General features: G+C 38.1%; 1 protein-coding gene across 3 annotated transcripts in view; it reads right to left on the reverse strand.

Moving 5' to 3' along the window:
- The window catches only part of LOC124368677 (ligand of Numb protein X 2-like), a 392,173-nt gene that overhangs the window by 320,493 nt on the left and 50,045 nt on the right, over positions 1-21,635 (reverse strand). For all 3 annotated transcript variants that reach the window (XM_046825960.1, XM_046825961.1, XM_046825957.1), the window contains exon 3: positions 5,194-5,237. The gene's annotated coding sequence lies outside the window, so the exon portion shown is untranslated. The remainder of the gene's footprint in view (positions 1-5,193; positions 5,238-21,635) is intronic.

The raw sequence follows: 21,635 nt of genomic DNA on the forward strand, positions 1-21,635 counted from the left end.
AGAGAGGATTTATTTTAATTATTGATTTCCGTTATTTTTATCATTCAAGTTAAAATTGAGGAGTGTTAAATTATAAATTGATTATGATTAATTTCTTTATTTTCAACGAGTGATTTATAATTTTAATTAATTAGCAAGTAATAATAATAAGGACTCCTAAGAAATAATTATGTACCCCAGCTTTGGATGTAAATGGAACGACGTTCGCAGTATATATGAGCGCTGAACAATGTGTTACAGTGTGTAACAATAGAGATGTTACATACCGACTGTCAACACATCAGGGGCGGCTTGTCTCGTCAGTGTCGACATTCCCAATGTCCTCCTTCGCAGTTCTCGTCCAACCGACGGGGGCGGGATGTGGTCAACATATCATCAGTAAATATGTCAGGAGCGGCTTGTCTCGTCAGTGTCGACATTCCCAATGTCCTCCTTCGCAGTTCTCGTCCAACCGCCGGGGGCGGGATGTGGTCAACATATCATCAGTAAATATGTCAGGGACTGCTTATCTCGTCATTGTCGACATTCCCAATGTCCTCCTTCGCAGTTCTCGTCCAACCGCCGGGGGCGGGATGTGGTCAACATATCAATATGTCAGGAGCGGCTTGTCTCGTCAGTGTCGACATTCCCAATGTCCTCCTTCGCAGTTCTCGTCCAACCGCCGGGGGCGGGATGTGGTCAACATATCATCAGTAAATATGTCAGGGACTGCATATCTCGTCATTGTCGACATTCCCAATGTTCTCCTTCGCAGTTCTCGTCCAACCGCCGGGGGCGGGATGTGTTCCACATATCATCAGTAAATATGTCAGGGACTGCTTATCTCGTCATTGTCGACATTCCCAATGTCCTCCTTCGCAGTTCTCGTCCAACCGCCGGGGGCGGGATGTGGTCAACATATCATCAGTAAATATGTCAGGGACTGCTTATCTCGTCATTGTCGACATTCCCAATGTCCTCCTTCGCAGTTCTCGTCCAACCGCCGGGGGCGGGATGTGGTCAACATATCATCAGTAAATATGTCAGGAGCGGCTTGTCTCGTCAGTGTCGACATTCCCAATGTCCTCCTTCGCAGTTCTCGTCCAACCGCCGGGGGCGGGATGTGGTCAACATATCATCAGTAAATATGTCAGGGACTGCTTATCTCGTCATTGTCGACATTCCCAATGTTCTCATTCGCAGTTCTCGTCCAACCGCCGAGGGCGGGATGTGTTCAACATATCATCAGTAAATATGTCAGGGACTGCTTATCTCGTCATTGTCGACATTCCCAATGTCCTCCTTCGCAGTTCTCGTCCAACCGCCGCGACGGGGGGCGGGATGTGGTCAACATATCATCAGTAAATATGTCAGGGACTGCTTATCTCGTCATTGTCGACATTCCCAATGTCCTCCTTCGCAGTTCTCGTCCAACCGCCGGGGGCGGGATGTGGTCAACATATCATCAGTAAATATGTCAGGAGCGGCTTGTCTCGTCAGTGTCGACATTCCCAATGTCCTCCTTCGCAGTTCTCGTCCAACCGCCGGGGGCGGGATGTGGTCAACATATCATCAGTAAATATGTCAGGGACTGCTTATCTCGTCATTGTCGACATTCCCAATGTCCTCCTTCGCAGTTCTCGTCCAACCGCCGGGGGCGGGATGTGGTCAACATATCATCAGTAAATATGTCAGGAGCGGCTTGTCTCGTCAGTGTCGACATTCCCAATGTCCTCCTTCGCAGTTCTCGTCCAACCGCCGGGGGCGGGATGTGGTCAACATATCATCAGTAAATATGTCAGGGACTGCTTATCTCGTCATTGTCGACATTCCCAATGTTCTCCTTCGCAGTTCTCGTCCAACCGCCGGGGGCGGGATGTGTTCAACATATCATCAGTAAATATGTCAGGGACTGCTTATCTCGTCATTGTCGACATTCCCAATGTCCTCCTTCGCAGTTCTCGTCCAACCGCCGCGACGGGGGCGGGATGTGGTCAACATATCATCAGTAAATATGTCAGGGACTGCTTATCTCGTCATTGTCGACATTCCCAATGTCCTCCTTCGCAGTTCTCGTCCAACCGCCGGGGGCGGGATGTGGTCAACATATCATCAGTAAATATGTCAGGGACTGCTTATCTCGTCATTGTCGACATTCCCAATGTTCTCCTTCGCAGTTCTCGTCCAACCGCCGGGGGCGGGATGTGTTCAACATATCATCAGTAAATATGTCAGGGACTGCTTATCTCGTCATTGTCGACATTCCCAATGTCCTCCTTCGCAGTTCTCGTCCAACCGCCGCGACGGGGGCGGGATGTGGTCAACATATCATCAGTAAATATGTCAGGGACTGCTTATCTCGTCATTGTCGACATTCCCAATGTCCTCCTTCGCAGTTCTCGTCCAACCGCCGGGGGCGGGATGTGGTCAACATACCAATTTAGAATCTTTCGCGGACTGGATATTTCGTCATTGTTGGACCCGTCATTATAGTGGCATAATCATAATAATTAAAGAATCGCATTACCTACCTACACTAGGTCATCTTGCACCATTATTTTTCTTATAACACCTATTTAACCTAACGCCTAAGTGTTATAATTGCATACCTCTGATAACCATCATAAGTTGCTACTTGACATTACATAATTGATATTGTGTAAAAACCCAAAAGAAGACATCAATGCGAACCAGTATGATATGATTGCACAACGTGGTCGGGTACAAATATAAAATAATAGTCGCGACAAAAAAGGGAGTTAAAACTTGCTCATAAATATAACGAGAAATATCAATCCAGAGATAGCGGTTTCCTCCCCAGGTAACAAATGGAAATAAAAAGACACATAACCAAAAGTAAGATATTTCTTGCCCGAGGTAATGTCACAACCCTTATCAAAATGCGGCACTCTCCCCTCCCCCACCAAAGCACCCTATCCACCCCTTTCCGACTGCCGTGTGATGTCGTATTCTGCTCAACACAACAGTTAGCTGCATGTCGCTGTGTATTCAACTGAATACCACAGTAAATTCCTTCGAAATAAACTAGCAAGTTCTCAGAATGCAGAAGTTATTGGAAGAATGTTGTGAGGTTAAAGTCGAGATTGTTTTCGTTGGTGAAACTTAAGACTGAGAACGCGATGGAATAAGATAATGTTGAAATAAGCAAGTAGCTTTACTATTTGCATTGACTACTTTCATGTTTAACCGGTTCATACTGTATAAAACTATAGTGTACTAAATTATTTGTAGTGTACACATGAATTGTATAGAGAGTGGAATAACAGGACTTATTCTAATGAATTAAAATCTCTCTTTTCAAATAATACTTAAATAATTCATTCTAATTTTCTTAACATCCCTTTTCCCATCATTATTTTTAAACATGTTATAAAATTAAATTAGGCCACAGGTGCAGTACTCGGTCTATAACACACTTTTATTTTGATCACGTTGTCAATATCAATCAATGCCCTTAGCGAGTAAACAATCTATACTATACGTTTCTTTTCATCACGTTTTCAATATAAATGTTCTTAGCAAGGAATCTCAGAACGAGTAATCAATCTTATACTACAAGTTTATTTTTGTCACGTTACCAATGTTAATGGCTTTAGCAAGGAATCTCAGAACGAGTAGACTCTACCTTATCTATAACCTAAGGTTTGATGATACGAGCACAGAAAAACATTAAACTTTAATTACCACTTGCTACTTATACTTATTCAAAATCTTAAGCATTTCTCGAACGATAATTATAAGATAACGGTTTAAATGAACTTGTACATTGGTAAATACAGTAACTAACATGTAATGTTATATATCTCTCTCGTTCTAAATAATACAGACCTCATCTATAATTTATTAATTTTTCATGTTTTATTGTTCTGAGTCTGTAACTTCTTTCCATATATTATTTTACGTTTTATAATTGTTTTCAGCAAATATTATACTTCTACGACTGTTTCGCACTAATGAATAGTGTAAATCTTCTTATGTAATTCTTCAATTTCTTCCATTAGAATAAATTAATTCACTGTTTTGGGATGGTATTAAATTAAAAAAAAATGCTAAAACAACGCTTTCTAATAAGAAAATCTTTTTTTATTTGATACATATTTTGATAATTATTCCATATCACACATATAATTTAATATGACTGAAAATACATGTACAATTATATTGACAAGTCAATATGAAAGTATGAATAAATAACCTGAAATATCAACCTTTTGCTGAATTTGGAATTGCATATAGTAAATCCTATACTTTTGTATTTATGCTATAATCCTAGTTCCACATATCAGTTATATTGTCAAGAACATGTGTCTGACGCACTCGAGCTTTTTTATTTTCACATCACCTTACTTGGTGCACACTATGAACTCTAAGGGAACCGTGAAAAGCAGTACAGCAGACATGATGTACCATTTGAAATTCTCATATGATTACAAACTGCGCCGAAAATATTACTGCATTATCTTATAATATATTTGTTTTGAGGATTTTACTATAGTTTTATATTAAGTATTGTATCTTTTTCAGAATGGATAAAACATTAAAAAATGCAATAAAATAATTGTTTCGAAAATTGCCTTTGGTATTCAGTTACCCTAATTTTTTCCAGCTCTTTTCACAATGTCCTTCATGCTTTTCTGTAAGCTTCAATTGGTATGATTAAATGTTCGATGTTATTACAAGCCTAGTATTTGCCACAATCGCTAAAGTGAATTTCTCAACAATGTTATGTATCCATAGTCAGTCTAATTCTAAGAGAATAGTATAAATATAATTAATCCACAATCATTTGATAAAATTATGTAACATTATTTTGTCTGTCGTACACTGTTTGATCGTAATGGCCGTTCATTAGTTAGTGTTCAGCCAGTTACAATCCACCTACCCACCTTCTCTCTGCCTGTACAAGCGGATATGTAGTACAGGCAGTTTCGGATTGACGCCAGCTAACTAAATATGGCTCCCCATAGGCCTAAGTATTTCAAGATATTAATTACTTTAGCAATGTTTCGACAGAGTATGATGTTGAAAATGTGGGCAATAGTCCTGACTGAGACTGGCCGCCTAAGAAACCTGAAATCCTAAGAACTAAGAAGTTTACAGGTGTCTCATAATAAATTTTACATAAGTTCATATACAGTTATATATAAAAAGTACATGCTGTTTACATGATAAATCGATAAAAATGCATCATACCTTTGGAAGATAGAAGATCATCACGGAGACAAGTCCACCGCGTGCTAAAACAAACACGACAAATGTTACTGTTATATGTTTGTACTTGGCAAAAATTGCACTAGTCATCTATACAGCTATCATTACATCACTGATCAACAAAATTGTCCAAATACTCGTTTTCCCTAATAAGCTCATCGGAAGAAGGAACGCCTATATTCTTTTTATTTTTATATACGTAACATTTTATGAAAGTGTACGATGATTTTAATATCGTTATCTGGTGTTTAGCAACCTGTTAATGCGTCCGCTAAGTTAATTAAAAATGGACAATTATGAATAGTTGTCATTTTTTCCTAAATGTTTTTAACAAAAATTACTCCTTCTAAATTACTTTTCGTAGCCGAAAGGTCGTCGTCTTTTCGGAACACATTAATGATACATTTAAATCTCTCCCAGGAATAGAGGTTGAACACGCTCATATGTGCATCTTTGACAAAAGGGCAGAAACAAATCTATATTCTCAGAACAAGAATAACAACGGTTATCGCAAGATGGCCGTGTCGAGCAACGTCGAGCGTGGCTGCTGCTCGGATGGGTGGCCGCTGAGCGAGCCTGTCATTGCAAGCGGCCCGGCCCGCCTGCCCGGCCATTCCTGGCGGTTCAGAAGTCACCTGTAAGCCGTTGGTCCCCAGGTTGTGTTAGAGAGGGCTTCTTAGCTCTAATTTCACCTGGTAAAATAAGACAGCTTTACATCATAAAACAGTAATACTATACGGTAATTTTGATTGTGGGTTCTTTCTTTAATCTCAACCAGAAAGTAAATCAGATTGCCACACTATTAAACTGTATTGGGACTAATTTGCCTCAAACGACTCAAGCCATAATACTAGTTTTCGCCCTGCCATCAATGTGTTCGACTTTCCATGGATTGTTTCCATGGACCTATAACAATAGTACGTCTGCTTACTCATATTAATCTCTGAACAAATACGTTTAAAAGCCGACCTGGAACAATATTATGTTATTATTTTTGTCGCAGAGTTATCGGAAATGTTAGTTTTAATATAGTAAATATGATTACAACAGATATGTCATTTTCCAAAAGTTTATACGTATTTAAGACATAAGCGATAAAATACAAAACGTTCAACATTTTTTCAGCAAAAGCTAAACATAATCGAAACATAAAAACATTAGGGATTTAAAGCACAATATTTAATAAGTGTATTTATAGATCTAGTGTATTATAATAATTGTAAACTCTAGTGGCATTATTTTTAATTTAGCAATATATAATTTCAATAAACAAAACAATGGTTATAGAGATAATAAATTTTGCTTTAATAGTTTACAATGCAAAACACACATAATCGTAAGATTTCATCGAAAGCCAAGAAACGAGCCACAAGTCTCCACTCAAGTGCACTGTTTAGAGGGTCCATTGGTAATAACGGTGTGGTTCCTAGAATCAAGTCAGACAGGACACGAGAGGTGTCAGCGGTTTCCACATTGGTGCACTAATTGAGAGGTCCATTGGCACTGACGTACAATTTAATAGAATTATGTCAATAAGGATACTAGGAGTACTATAATCTGGTGCAGTAATTAAGGAGTCCATATGTCCTAACGATGTGGTTCCTAGATTCAAGTCAGTCCAGAGACGACAAGAGCCACACATCCACTCAGGTGTAGCAATTAAAAAGTCCATTGAAACAATGTGGTCCCTAGATTCAAGTCAGTTCAGAGACGACAAGAGCCACACATCTACTCAGGTGTAGCAATTAAACAGTCCATTGAAAACAATGTGGTCCCTAGATTCAAGTCAGTTCAGAGACGACAAGAGCCACACGTCCACTCAGGTGTAGCAATTAAACAGTCCATTGAAACAATGTGGTCCCTAGATTCAAGTCAGTTCAGAGACGACAAGGGCCACACATCCACTCAGGTGTAGCAATTAAACAGTCCATTGAAACAATGTGGTCCCTAGATTCAAGTCAGTTCAGAGACGACAAGAGCCACACGTCCACTCAGGTGTAGCAATTAAACAGTCCATTGAAACAATGTGGTCCCTAGATTCAAGTCAGTTCAGAGACGACAAGAGCCACACATCCACTCTGGTGTAGCAATTAAACAGTCCATTGAAACAATGTGGTCCCTAGATTCAAGTCAGTTCAGAGACGACAAGAGCCACACATCCACTCTGGTGTAGCAATTAAACAGTCCATTGAAACAATGTGGTCCCTAGATTCAAGTCAGTTCAGAGACGACAAGAGCCACACATCCACTCAGGTGTAGCAATTAAACAGTCCATTGAAACAATGTGGTCCCTAGATTCAAGTCAGTTCAGAGACGACAAGAACCACACATCCACTCAGGTGTAGCAATTAAACAGTCCATTGAAACAATGTGTGGTCCCTAGATTCAAGTCAGTTCAGAGACGACAAGAGCCACAGGTCTCCACTCATCCTTTGGTTGTGATTTGTTTCATGATGAGCAGGTGCACAGCAATGTAGATTTAAGTAAATTTGAGGTAGCAGATAACGAAATTAGATGTTGTTAGTAATATGATGAACAAAAATAGCAGGGGGATAGATGGGATAAGTATTTGCGACATTAAGGAAAATATGGATGTGTTTACTCTACTCTTAAGTTTTATTTTTTTTTAATCTGTCGAGCAAGGCTTGTTTCCCAGTGATTTTAAAACACTGTGGTAGTGCCTATATTAAAGTCTGGCAGTGTTCACGAGGTGGCCTCATATGGTCCAATTTCATTAATTAATACCATACTAGCTAAAATTTTTGAAAGAATAATAAAAAATAAACTTCTTTTATATTTCCAAAACAATTTTATTTTGTCTAATAATCAGTATGGTTTCCTCCCTGGTAGGGGCACGGACTTGGCAATAGAAAAACACATCAGTACGATAGCATCGGCAATTGACCAGCACAAATATACCCTTGCAATATATTTAGATATGCAGAAAGCTTTTGATATTTTAGATGTAAATATATTGATTAATAAATTTAAGAAGTATGGTATTGGTGGTACGGCCCTGTCTTGGTTGATTTCTTTTTGTAAAGGCAGGCGTCAAGCTGTAAAAATAAATAATACTTTAAGCGAGGTCCAGGATCTGAAGTATGGTACAGCTCAAGGCGGGGTTCTTGGTCCTTTAATGTTCCTTGTGTACATTAACGACCTTTAGATATTAATTTTAATTCAACTATTTTTGCCTATGCCGATGACACGGCACTTGTGTGCTCGGCCTACAATCGATAGTTATTAAAACTAAAAGTAAAAAATGACTTAGTAAAGGTTTCAGAGTGGCTAGTAAATAATAGATTGCTGATTACTGTATCCAAAACTAAATGCATCATGTTTTTGATTGTAACAAAGAAAAATCAGAGTTGAAAGAAGTCTTCGATTTTTATTGTCATCAGCATCAGTGTAAATATGAATGTAAATGTTCTAGTATAGAAATTGTCGAGTCTGTTAAATATCTGTGTTTACGTGGATCAGCATTTAAAGTGGAATCATCATATTAATTATCTGGTCAAAAAGCTAAGAAACATTAATTACTCCCTGTACTATATAAGAGACTATATAAGACAAGAATATTTAATACAATTATATATTTCATGGTTTGAAAGTAAGTTGAGGTATGGTATAATTCATTTTGAAGGAACTTACCCAACGATATTAAAACCTGTCATAGTGTGCCAGAGAAATGCTGTTCGAACCATAAGTAATTTAAAGCGTTTTGACAGAGTATGCCATATTTTTTAAAGAACGGAACATTTTAACATTTCAACAATTGCATGAATATGGCTTAATAATGTACACGCATACATACCTAAATAATTGTACTGTATTACAAAGGGAAAGGATAACACGATCTGCTGAAAATCTTGCTCTAATTTATTTTATTTTATTTTCATGCTATAAAACAGGAAATACACCCAATTACATTATAGCAGTACAAACAAATCAAAATGTTAAATAAGTGGTTTGAGTCCAAGTCCCATATCCATTGTATCACTGGAATATTTATTAGCAAAATAACTATAAATACATATTATTCTAAATGTTACATAGGCACTATTATATATAAATAAACAATAAATAATACACATTCAGATAAATACCAAATACAGTATATGGTAATGACAATATCAGGAAATTAGTAATGGTTCCACGATGTAATAAAGAAATTAGTAAACATCAATATTGCTACTTGGGGCCTACGCTGTTTAACAGGTTTATCATATTCAAGGGAAATAATATACTTATAGAGAATAAGAATAAAATTAAGAATTCTGCCTTAGATTTTGTAAACCGTCAGAACCACTGATATTTATGTGTATACATCTATGTAATCATATATGCCATCTTAATGTAATATTTATTTATTTTATTTTTTGTGTTTGTTAATGTATTTATGTAATATTTAAGCATATTTATTTGCTATCATTGTTACTTAAGTATTGTTGATTATTTTTTGTCTTTCTCATATTTAGATCATTCACTTACCATCAGAATCAAATGTACCTTGGGGTACTCATAAGGTGTAAACTGTTTTTTATTTGCATTTGTCAATTGTTATGCCTGTTATTTATTATAAGAGATTTATAGAAAGGTTTGTGCAAAGCTTTATTGGATATATTTTGTTATATTTGTTGTTATTTTATATTTATATAGTCTATATTGTTGTTATTCTTTACTTATATAATTAAAAAATTTCTATGAAAATCGAGAGAAGAATAATGTTAACAGTCTTTCATGTAAAATTTATATATTTAATAAAAAATGTAAAGAATAAGCACATAAAATGGAAAAATAAGGCATATCTTTTATTATATATAGCATGATAGTATTGTATAACTATGATTGAGGGCTATGTATATTGTATTCTATCGTAACTGTTTTTCCCACGCGTGCTACTTGAAGCACATGGGAATGAAAATTCGAAATGCCTGTAAAACTATTGCCAAATAAAGATTTTTTGAACTGTTTTTGAACAGTTTTGAACTCAGTTGTAGTAATTAAACAGTCCATTGGAATTAACGTTGTGGTTTCTAGATTCAAGTCATTCCAGAGACGACAAGAATCACAGGTCTCCACTCAGGTGTAGCAATATTAAAGAATTCATATTTACTAACGGTGTGGTTCGTCGATTCCAGTCAGCCAGGAGACGAGAAGTGCCACAGGTGCATTAAATAATGGTTCCATTGATAATAACGGAGTAGTTCCTACAATCGAGTCAGCCAGAAGACAAGAAGTGCTACAATCACATGCAGTAATTAAAGGTTTCATTGGTACTAACGTTGAGGTTCTTAGAATCGAGTCAGCGCAGTAATTAATTAACGTCTTCATTGGTACAAACATTTAGAACAAATTCTTACAACACAACCGCTCAGACTACGTATTGTCATTCCTTGTCAATATTTATTAGATATTCTACACTTTATTTTGACATAGCTGACAAACTGTGCTAACGTCGAACGACTTTTTCGTGATATATATACTTAATTCTTTACTTATGTTGCCAAACGTTACATGACAACGTTTTTTGTTAATTATCGGGAATAGCGAGCACTAAAGACAACGCGGATGTGAGCTCTGAAGGCTTTGCACACGCAACTCTGTTCTACTTGTTTAACACATAGGCCACACTCAATTTTAGTTTCGTCTACCTTAATTCTGTATTTTGTAAAAAAAGTTCTGTATTCACTGTACTTAGGAAAAGATAATGTCGTTGCAGTGGCCTTGTTGTATAATGTCTACAGACCACGACTCGGAATTGTATAATGGTACTGGCGATTTGTAAATTAAATTTACATTACATTTGTATAATATAAAGCAAGCGTATATACAATCCAAACAATGTTGTGACAAAATGCCTGAACAAACTTTACATTCTAAAACAGGGATCTAAATAAAACATGTGTCCACGTTGTTTTGAAACACAAGAGTAATATTGTTAATAAATTGAAGTTCATACGTTGCCGAGTTGCGTCTTAACTCTGCATGAATCCAGAAGCGAATTCTACAACGCCATCTTCTTTATAAAAAAGACTTGTAATAAATTTACGAAGCTCAAAAGACGTTGCATTTTAATACAAGTTCACATACGATCTAGAATCAAAAAACAGGTAAGGAATATTAATATTAATAAAAGAAATTAATACAGGACTGACACGTCAGTCCAAACTATCACTATTACAAACTAACAGTGTGTTATTACTTTAAAGATATTGCTGGTATTTTAGTTTCTATTAAAAATTTTAAGGTTGGTCGGACGAAGCTGATTTAGGGTAGCAAACCTGTTTTGGTAAACAACTGAAATAATATTTAACTATATCAAAATAGGTAGATTTACAAGATTTCACAGACTGTGTACAGCAGCTAGTGAGATATTGACACATATTATTCTGACACAAATTCCCGTGAACATATTAAGGTTCAGTATGGAATCGTAATGTAATGTTTTATATTGTAAAACACGCCAATGCAACGAATGTGTCTTTGTGTGCGCTCAAGAGTGTATCATTGTGAAAGGCGGGTTAAAAAGGTGTGACGAGTCTCTGAGCTATCAGTATGTGGGATCCTAGTGTGAATGAAGAGGTGTGATGTAACACGCATTGACTTTAATCGATCAACAAACCTCGACTTTAGCTGTTCCTTGACTTAATTTGTGATCTCCAACCTCGATCCGCTACAATCAATGCGGCAAACAAACAACTAAACAGAATAAAGCCCAATTCTACATGTTTGCAGTCTAAATATTGATACACTCTTCGGAGCCAAAACACGATCTCCTTAGAAAACCTTTGTTGAATAATAAGCTACACATACTTCCACAACAAGAAACTCTCGTGCAAGATGTAATATTCTCTCTTACAGATCTGAAGGTGAATTAGGTCACAGGGTTTATGGTGTGGTTACATACACGAGACAGGGCATTAACAATGGCTCTATATCTATGTGAGCTGTGTATACGGCATATGTATAGTGGCATTTAACGTTTATGGAACATTCGGAGAACATTATTACAAGCCTCGACAACTCTTTCTATTTTTTTGTCATATATTTGTATAATGTCGAACACTTGGCCTAGGCTGCAAATGGCGTAGACATAGTCATAGACGATGGGGATAATAAACAATAGTTATTCTTTGGTCTTCGGTTCGCAAACTAGTAACACACTGTGTACAGTCCGGTGACAGCGTGAATATTCATCTGATCCATGCAGTGCATTCTGGCCTCGGTCACTTAAAGGTCTACCGGGTGGAGGAAGGTAACAAATCAAACTTTTTATGTTTTAAGAAATAAAATTTAACCCGTTTTTAGACAGAGAAATTCCTCTTTATTGCACACACAACGAACTTTGACTTGATTGATAATGCCATTTATTAGGTACAGCACAGTTAAACCATTACTTATGCATTGCACACTTCATAAGTTACACAACTAATATTGTATTACAAAAACCATACCGACTATATTTACTTGTTGTACTTTGTACATGTTTTCGGTTAAAAATAGCAAATATTTACCTAACGATAATTGGAGTAACATACATTGAACAATAACAACAGTCCTGATTTATTGGTCAATGGTGCAGTGTAGCGGGTACAACGGTTATCGCAAGATAACTACACCAACCATGGATGGGTGACCGCTGAGCGATCCTGTCCTTGCAAGCAGCCCGCCTGTCCGACCGTTGGTGGTGGTTCGTAAGTCACCTTTAAGCCGTTGGTCCCCCGGTTAAGTGTTAGAGAGGGCTTCTTAGCCCTAACTTCGCCTGGTAAAATGAGACGGCTTTACCTTACTTTATTGCTGTCGATTTATTTTATTTCAACGGGGATAGGACATTCTGGTGTCCTATCTGGGCAGCAGTCACAATTTCTATCGGGTAGGGCGGTCTGCCCTATGGTATGTAGGTTAGCGTTTGATTAGGGAAGGTTGGGTCACGTAGCTGGAAGGTACGGTAGTTAGGTTAGTTTTGTTTATTTTTCTCAAAGCAAATGCATTTATCCTTAGAAAAATGGGTTTAAGATACGGGCATGACAACTTTAGATGTGGGTTAGGGACGTTAAACGTGGGTAAGGTAGGTTATTACATGGATAGGTTATAATTAAGGAAATTTGCTGTTATATTTAACGAAGAAAAAAGTGTGGTTGGTACTAAGTACAAGTCTTGAAATCGCTTAGTTCATTTCGTATACGGTGTGTGTGTGTGGTCGTTACACCCAACTGCTTCCTTCATCAAATTTACACCTAAAATCATTTCTGTAAAATATTGGTGAACTTTCCAAACGAATTTGAAATTATTGTTATAACTTATAGAGTTTGGTGATAAAGAGGATGCCCAGAAACTCAACACGTATGTTTTAGAACTTTCACTTTTATTTTCGACAATACTATGATAGACTATGATAGATATCTGCATTCAGTAATGTTCGGCATTACCGAAGTACATAAAAAAAAGTTGAAATGCAAAATAGAACTAATACTTGGAATATTTAAAATTAAATGAATTGTAACTCATCAACGACGTATGTATATACAAGTGTTTAATACTAAGCATAACAACCATGAATGTACTCTGAAACATGTGGAAATAAAACATGATTGAGTTTTTCATTAATTACTAGTAAAGATAAATTCAGCACACATGCGCAATATGTAATCATGTAGCTCGCTATGTACGTTAAAAGAATGATTACTGTTCCCAATTTCGTTAATAAAAGTGTTAAGTATACCCTTTTAAATACTCAAAATAATACAAAATAATAATGTTTGTTTATAGCTATAACACAAAACGAAAAGCAGTAGTCGGTCAGTTAACACAACTGTATACTCGTATGAGTGCGCACATAATATAGATGACAAAACACCGAATCAATTGTCGGTCAGTTGACACAACTGTGTCGAGTGCGCATAGGTAGAGCGGTTAGTTGATGTGACATATTGCATGCACAGATGTTAGAGCAACAATCGGCCAGGGGACGTGACGGCAAATCAGCAATAACAGTGAAACAACACGATCACTGACACAAAGCAAACTCAGCATCACATACAGCACACGTCGGGTTAAATCCACATAAACAAACTAGGCACGTGCGGGCGCCATGAGGACACTCTCCACGTCCGCAATCCCTTTTCCCCGCCTCCTTTTAAGTACCAACGGACCTGCCAACTTTAACTCGATACCCGAGCGTCGTTTTAGTCAGTATTTTTGTAATTCGATACACATTTTTTAAGAAGAGTAGTACTTTTAAAAACTATCCATACATAAATTTGGGTCTTACTGAGTGTATTGGCAGAGTTATTAATAACATATTCTTGTATGACGCTTTCAGGTACTTGGTCCGAAGCTAGTTCTTCAATACGCCACCATTACTTGTGATAAGTACTGCACAGGTTAACACTAAGTTATTGAGGGTGCACAGAAGGGATTCCTTTCGTACACTGTCTGGACGTTGTCCGAACTGGTTCCAGTGAACGAAAGGAACTACAACTTTCAGTACATTCAGCTCTTCGTACCGCGACAGAGTTTTCAATAGTCTAGTAGGGGAAAATATAGGTTACGAGTTTGGGGGTGCACAGAAGGGATTCCTTTCGTACACTGTCTGGACGTTGTCCGAACTGGTTCCAGTGAACGAAAGGAACTACAACTTTCAGTACATTCAGCTCTTCGTACCGCGACAGAGTTTTGAATAGTCTAGTTGGGGAAAATATAGGTTACGAGTTTGGGGGTGCACAGAAGGGATTCCTTTCGTACACTGTCTGGACGTTGTCCGAACTGGTTCCAGTGAACGAAAGGAACTACAACTTTCAGTACATTCAGCTCTTCGTACCGCGACAGAGTTTTGAATAGTCTAGTTGGGGAAAATATAGGTTACGAGTTTGGGGGTGCACAGAAGGGATTCCTTTCGTACACTGTCTGGACGTTGTCCGAACTGGTTCCAGTGAACGAAAGGAACTACAACTTTCAGTACATTCAGCTCTTCGTACCGCGACAGAGTTTTCAATAGTCTAGTAGGGGAAAATATAGGTTACGAGTTTGGGGGTGCACAGAAGGGATTCCTTTCGTACACTGTCTGGACGTTGTCCGAACTGGTTCCAGTGAACGAAAGGAACTACAACTTTCAGTACATTCAGCTCTTCGTACCGCGACAGAGTTTTGAATAGTCTAGTAGGGGAAAATATAGGTTACGAGTTTGGGGGTGCACAGAAGGGATTCCTTTCGTACACTGTCTGGACGTTGTCCGAACTGGTTCCAGTGAACGAAAGGAACTACAACTTTCAGTACATTCAGCTCTTCGTACCGCGACAGAGTTTTGAATAGTCTAGTAGGGGAAAATATAGGTTACGAGTTTGGGGGTGCACAGAAGGGATTCCTTTCGTACACTGTCTGGACGTTGTCCGAACTGGTTCCAGTGAACGAAAGGAACTACAACTTTCAGTACATTCAGCTCTTCGTACCGCGACAGAGTTTTGAATAGTCTAGTAGGGGAAAATATAGGTTACGAGTTTGGGGGTGCACAGAAGGGATTCCTTTCGTACACTGTCTGGACGTTGTCCGAACTGGTTCCAGTGAACGAAAGGAACTACAACTTTCAGTACATTCAGCTCTTCGTACCGCGACAGAGTTTTGAATAGTCTAGTAGGGGAAAATATAGGTTACGAGTTTGGGGGTGCACAGAAGGGATTCCTTTCGTACACTGTCTGGACGTTGTCCGAAACTGGTTCCAGTGAACGAAAGGAACTACAACTTTCAGTACATTCAGCTCTTCGTACCGCGACAGAGTTTTCAATAGTCTAGTAGGGGAAAATATAGGTTACGAGTTTGGGGGTGCACAGAAGGGATTCCTTTCGTACACTGTCTGGACGTTGTCCGAACTGGTTCCAGTGAACGAAAGGAACTACAACTTTCAGTACATTCAGCTCTTCGTACCGCGACAGAGTTTTGAATAGTCTAGTAGGGGAAAATATAGGTTACGAGTTTGGGGGTGCACAGAAGGGATTCCTTTCGTACACTGTCTGGACGTTGTCCGAACTGGTTCCAGTGAACGAAAGGAACTACAACTTTCAGTACATTCAGCTCTTCGTACCGCGACAGAGTTTTCAATAGTCTAGTAGGGGAAAATATAGGTTACGAGTTTGGGGGTGCACAGAAGGGATTCCTTTCGTACACTGTCTGGACGTTGTCCGAACTGGTTCCAGTGAACGAAAGGAACTACAACTTTCAGTACATTCAGCTCTTCGTACCGCGACAGAGTTTTCAATAGTCTAGTAGGGGAAAATATAGGTTACGAGTTTGGGGGTGCACAGAAGGGATTCCTTTCGTACACTGTCTGGACGTTGTCCGAACTGGTTCCAGTGAACGAAAGGAACTACAACTTTCAGTACATTCAGCTCTTCGTACCGCGACAGAGTTTTCAATAGTCTAGTAGGGGAAAATATAGGTTACGAGTTTGGGGGTGCACAGAAGGGATTCCTTTCGTACACTGTCTGGACGTTGTCCGAACCGGTTCCAGTGAACGAAAGGAACTACAACTTTCAGTACATTCAGCTCTTCGTACCGCGACAGAGTTTTTGAATAGTCTAGTTGGGGAAAATATAGGTTACGAGTTTGGGGGTGCACAGAAGGGATTCCTTTCGTACACTGTCTGGACGTTGTCCGAACTGGTTCCAGTGAACGAAAGGAACTACAACTTTCAGTACATTCAGCTCTTCGTACCGCGACAGAGTTTTCAATAGTCTAGTAGGGGAAAATATAGGTTACGAGTTTGGGGTGCACAGAAGGGATTCCTTTCGTACACTGTCTGGACGTTGTCCGAACTGGTTCCAGTGAACGAAAGGAACTACAACTTTCAGTACATTCAGCTCTTCGTACCGCGACAGAGTTTTCAATAGTCTAGTAGGGGAAAATATAGGTTACGAGTTTGGGGGTGCACAGAAGGGATTCCTTTCGTACACTGTCTGGACGTTGTCCGAACTGGTTCCAGTGAACGAAAGGAACTACAACTTTCAGTACATTCAGCTCTTCGTACCGCGACAGAGTTTTCAATAGTCTAGTAGGGGAAAATATAGGTTACGAGTTTGGGGGTGCACAGAAGGGATTCCTTTCGTACACTGTCTGGACGTTGTCCGAACCGGTTCCAGTGAACGAAAGGAACTACAACTTTCAGTACATTCAGCTCTTCGTACCGCGACAGAGTTTTCAATAGTCTAGTAGGGGGAAAATATAGGTTACGAGTTTGGGGGTGCACAGAAGGGATTCCTTTCGTACACTGTCTGGACGTTGTCCGAACTGGTTCCAGTGAACGAAAGGAACTACAACTTTCAGTACATTCAGCTCTTCGTACCGCGACAGAGTTTTCAATAGTCTAGTAGGGGAAAATATAGGTTACGAGTTTGGGGGTGCACCTTTTGCACGAGAGGTATGTTTGTCCCTGATTTTCAGTATACGGTGTAATAACTAGATGTGCTAAGAACGCAAACATTTTCAACAATTTGGATTCTTTTCAAAAACAACTCTGGCAATATTTTACGGAGAGTTAAAATGGCATGTGAGCTGTGGCCGAGTCATGCTCACATTATCAGCTTGTTTTCAGTAAAGCCTAATTTTCTCATGCTTAAGCCTCGGATATTTGATATTTCGAGAGGCTAAATATTTCTATGTTCAGATGCTATTGGCTAATGAAGTGTTGAAATAACCGTACAGTTACCATAAACAATTCGTACATCATTTACGTTACACATGAGAAGAGCAACAAGCAAGCTAATTCCTTCAAACCGATACGATACAGCACTAGAGTACCAAAAGAAGGAGGTCCGTATTGAAAGGCAAATTGAATTTAAATGCAATTTAAATTGAACCCGGACGCTTGATCGAATCTCTCTAAAATCGTAATGAATGTTCTAACATATTTCTTCAACTAATACAATGTTCAGCTCATGTTACAAAATATTCAGACTAGAATATACGCGGATAAATAATCGAAGCAAGTGGTAGTGAAGCAACAGTGGAAGTTACTCTAAACATCTGCTACCGGCAAGTAGGTTACGACCACTTCAGGTTATACGGGCAGATAAAGTAGTTAGTTACCACTTCTACTCACCACCCACTACTCAACATCTAATATTAATATTTCCCTCGGAAAATAATATAATATAAATAAGCACTCAATAAACGAGGAATAGAACAATTTATATTTATAAAAAATATAAAACAGTTATAGAAAAGTGATTACATTGCACTAATGGTACGTTAAATAACGATTGTTGGTATTTACGAAGTCGAGTTTACCCCAATATGTCGATCAAGCGTCAGTTGGTACTATGAAGTAACACAGGAGATATTAGAAAAGTGATTACATTGCACTAATGGTACGTTAAATAACGATTGTTGGTATTTACGAAGTCGAGTTTACCCCAATATGTGGATCAAGCGTCAGTTGGTACTATGAAGTAACACAGGAGATATTAGAAAAGTGATTACATTGCACTAATAGTACGTTAAATAACGATTATTGGTATTTACGAAGTCGAGTTTACCCCAATATGTCGATCAAGCGTCAGTTGGTACTATGAAGTAACACAGGAGATATTAGAAAAGTGATTACATTGCACTAATGGTACGTTAAATAACGATTGTTGGTATTTACGAAGTCGAGTTTACCCCAATATGTCGATCAAGCGTCAGTTGGTACTATGAAGTAACACAGGAGATATTAGAAAAGTGATTACATTGCACTAATGGTACGTTAAATAACGATTGTTGGTATTTACGAAGTCGAGTTTACCCCAATATGTCGATCAAGCGTCAGTTGGTACTATGAAGTAACACAGGAGATATTAGAAAAGTGATTACATTGCACTAATGGTACGTTAAATAACGATTGTTGGTATTTACGAAGTCGGGTTTACCCCAATATGTCGATCAAGCGTCAGGTGGTACTATGAAGTAACACAGGAGATATTAGAAAAGTGATTACATTGCACTAATAGTACGTTAAATAACGATTGTTGGTATTTACGAAGTCGAGTTTACCCCAATATGTCGATCAAGCGTCAGGTGGTACTATGAAGTAACACAGGAGATATTAGAAAAGTGATTACATTACATTGCACTAATGGTACGTTAAATAACGATTGTTGGTATTTACGAAGTCGAGTTTACCCCAATATGTCGATCAAGCGTCAGGTGGTACTATGAAGTAACACAGGAGATATTAGAAAAGTGATTACATTGCACTAATAGTACGTTAAATAACGATTGTTGGTATTTACGAAGTCGAGTTTACCCCAATATGTCGATCAAGCGTCAGGTGGTACTATGAAGTAACACAGGAGATATTAGAAAAGTGATTACATTGCACTAATGGTACGTTAAATAACGATTGTTGGTATTTACGAAGTCGAGTTTACCCCAATATGTCGATCAAGCGTCAGGTGGTACTATGAAGTAACACAGGAGATATTAGAAAAGTGATTACATTGCACTAATGGTACGTTAAATAACGATTGTTGGTATTTACGAAGTCGAGTTTACCCCAATATGTCGATCAAGCGTCAGTTGGTACTATGAAGTAACACAGGAGATATTAGAAGAGTGATTACATTGCACTAATGGTACGTTAAATAACGATTGTTGGTATTTACGAAGTCGAGTTTACCCCAATATGTCGATCAAGCGTCAGTTGGTACTATGAAGTAACACAGGAGATGATGCCCAATTGACTTCTCGCTATTTGCTTTCATCTCGGAAATGCCATCAGATGTTTCAATGGTGTCTCATGCGTCGAGTTTCCCCCATGATCAGGAATACTAGTGTGTTACATTCCAGTTGATTTCCCTGTCCCTCCCTGACATCTTTGAAATTTGTTTAGATGGTTCAACGGTTTTTGGTCTATTACGGTTATTTAAATCTGATGTCAATCAGGAATCACAAATGTTTTACCTTACCCTATTTTCACCTCTATACAGCTCAATATGAGACGTTCAAATATATGCCTTGTATACCGCTTTCTCCTGGGCTGGTGTGGCGTGTGGTTGTGCTTTTGACTTGTGCTTATGACTTTCATCCTGTTTCATCCTGTGAAGTGACAACGCCTGGACTGGACTCCAAACAGCTTTCAGGTATGTTTGACCCTTTTCTTTATCTTCTCTTCTTCTTTATTTTTTTTATTTTTTATGTATAACTACCACCCCACCTGATGAAGAGGATGGATTTCAATCCTCGAAGCATTGTGTTATACATTTTGTAACATATAACGATGGCAAATGTCCGAAATCTTGTTATACTTTTAAACCTTCCGTCATCTATAACAAACCTTAAACAAAGAATATGTCTTATGTCTAGTTTCTTCTTAATCTGAAGTTATTCAAGAATAACTAACATGTGTCTTCCAAGTTAACTTGGCGGCTCTGATTATTGTCTTCGAATCGCAATCTTATGGTTCAAGGGTTTGTTACGTGTACAATTTTCCCCATTCGAAGTGAATCTTGAATCCCTAGTATCCCTCAGATAACTTCATCACTATTTACTGTTTCTTGAAAATGCAATCAGATGGTCCACTATTATGTCTTATACTTAGTTTTTTCTCATTCTGAAGGTAGTCAAGAATAAGTAATGTGTGTCTCCCCTGTTGAAATGTTGACTCTCGCTATTGTCTTGGAATCGCAATAGTACGGTTCAAGGGTATGTCGTGTGTCGAGTTTTTACCAATCTGAAGTTAATCAGATTTTACATTGTTTAACCATAATAACGGTACAGGCAGGTTCCCGTTCAGAGAAGGGATGTCTGGCCACAAAGATTAGTTTGTATGTTTTGGTTTTGAAACTGTACAAATCCTGTACACCCGGACATGTAGCGGCCGTGTCTTCTGGGCCTGACTTGTACTAGCTGCAACTGGCTGTATAAAATAGATCTTCCTTCCTTGAACCTCCTGCCACATGGCATTTCTAAATTGTAAGAGTTTGTAAAGTGTAAGAGTTTCTATTTAAATCAAAGCGATATTACAACCTTAAGTTCACCTCTTGCACTTTTGTACATTACCTTGATTTTCTATATTTGCAGTAATTTTCAAGTGAATTTATACAGTTTTAGAGGTATTGTAGAAGAATGGTTTTTTTTTGTTTAAATTTTGAGTTATTGGTTTTCCAAGGCGAGGGTTTGGACCAAATTTTTATATTTTGGTTTATTATGTTATTATTTTGAATAAATAAAAGAAAACTGTAAGAATTTGTACATTTCTTGGGTGAATACATACATTGTTGCTTACATACAACATACATTGTTGCTTAAAAATGGGTTCCTATTTGTTTATTTATGTACAGGATTTGTTATTGGAATATCTTAAATTTATAATTCTATTATTATTATATCTTATTCTAAATATGTCCTACAGTACGGTAGTGAGGAATCGCTAATATAGTTTCCCAATTGAT

Source organism: Homalodisca vitripennis, chromosome X (assembly GCF_021130785.1).
Source record: "Homalodisca vitripennis isolate AUS2020 chromosome X, UT_GWSS_2.1, whole genome shotgun sequence".
Taxonomy (NCBI): domain Eukaryota; kingdom Metazoa; phylum Arthropoda; class Insecta; order Hemiptera; family Cicadellidae; genus Homalodisca; species Homalodisca vitripennis.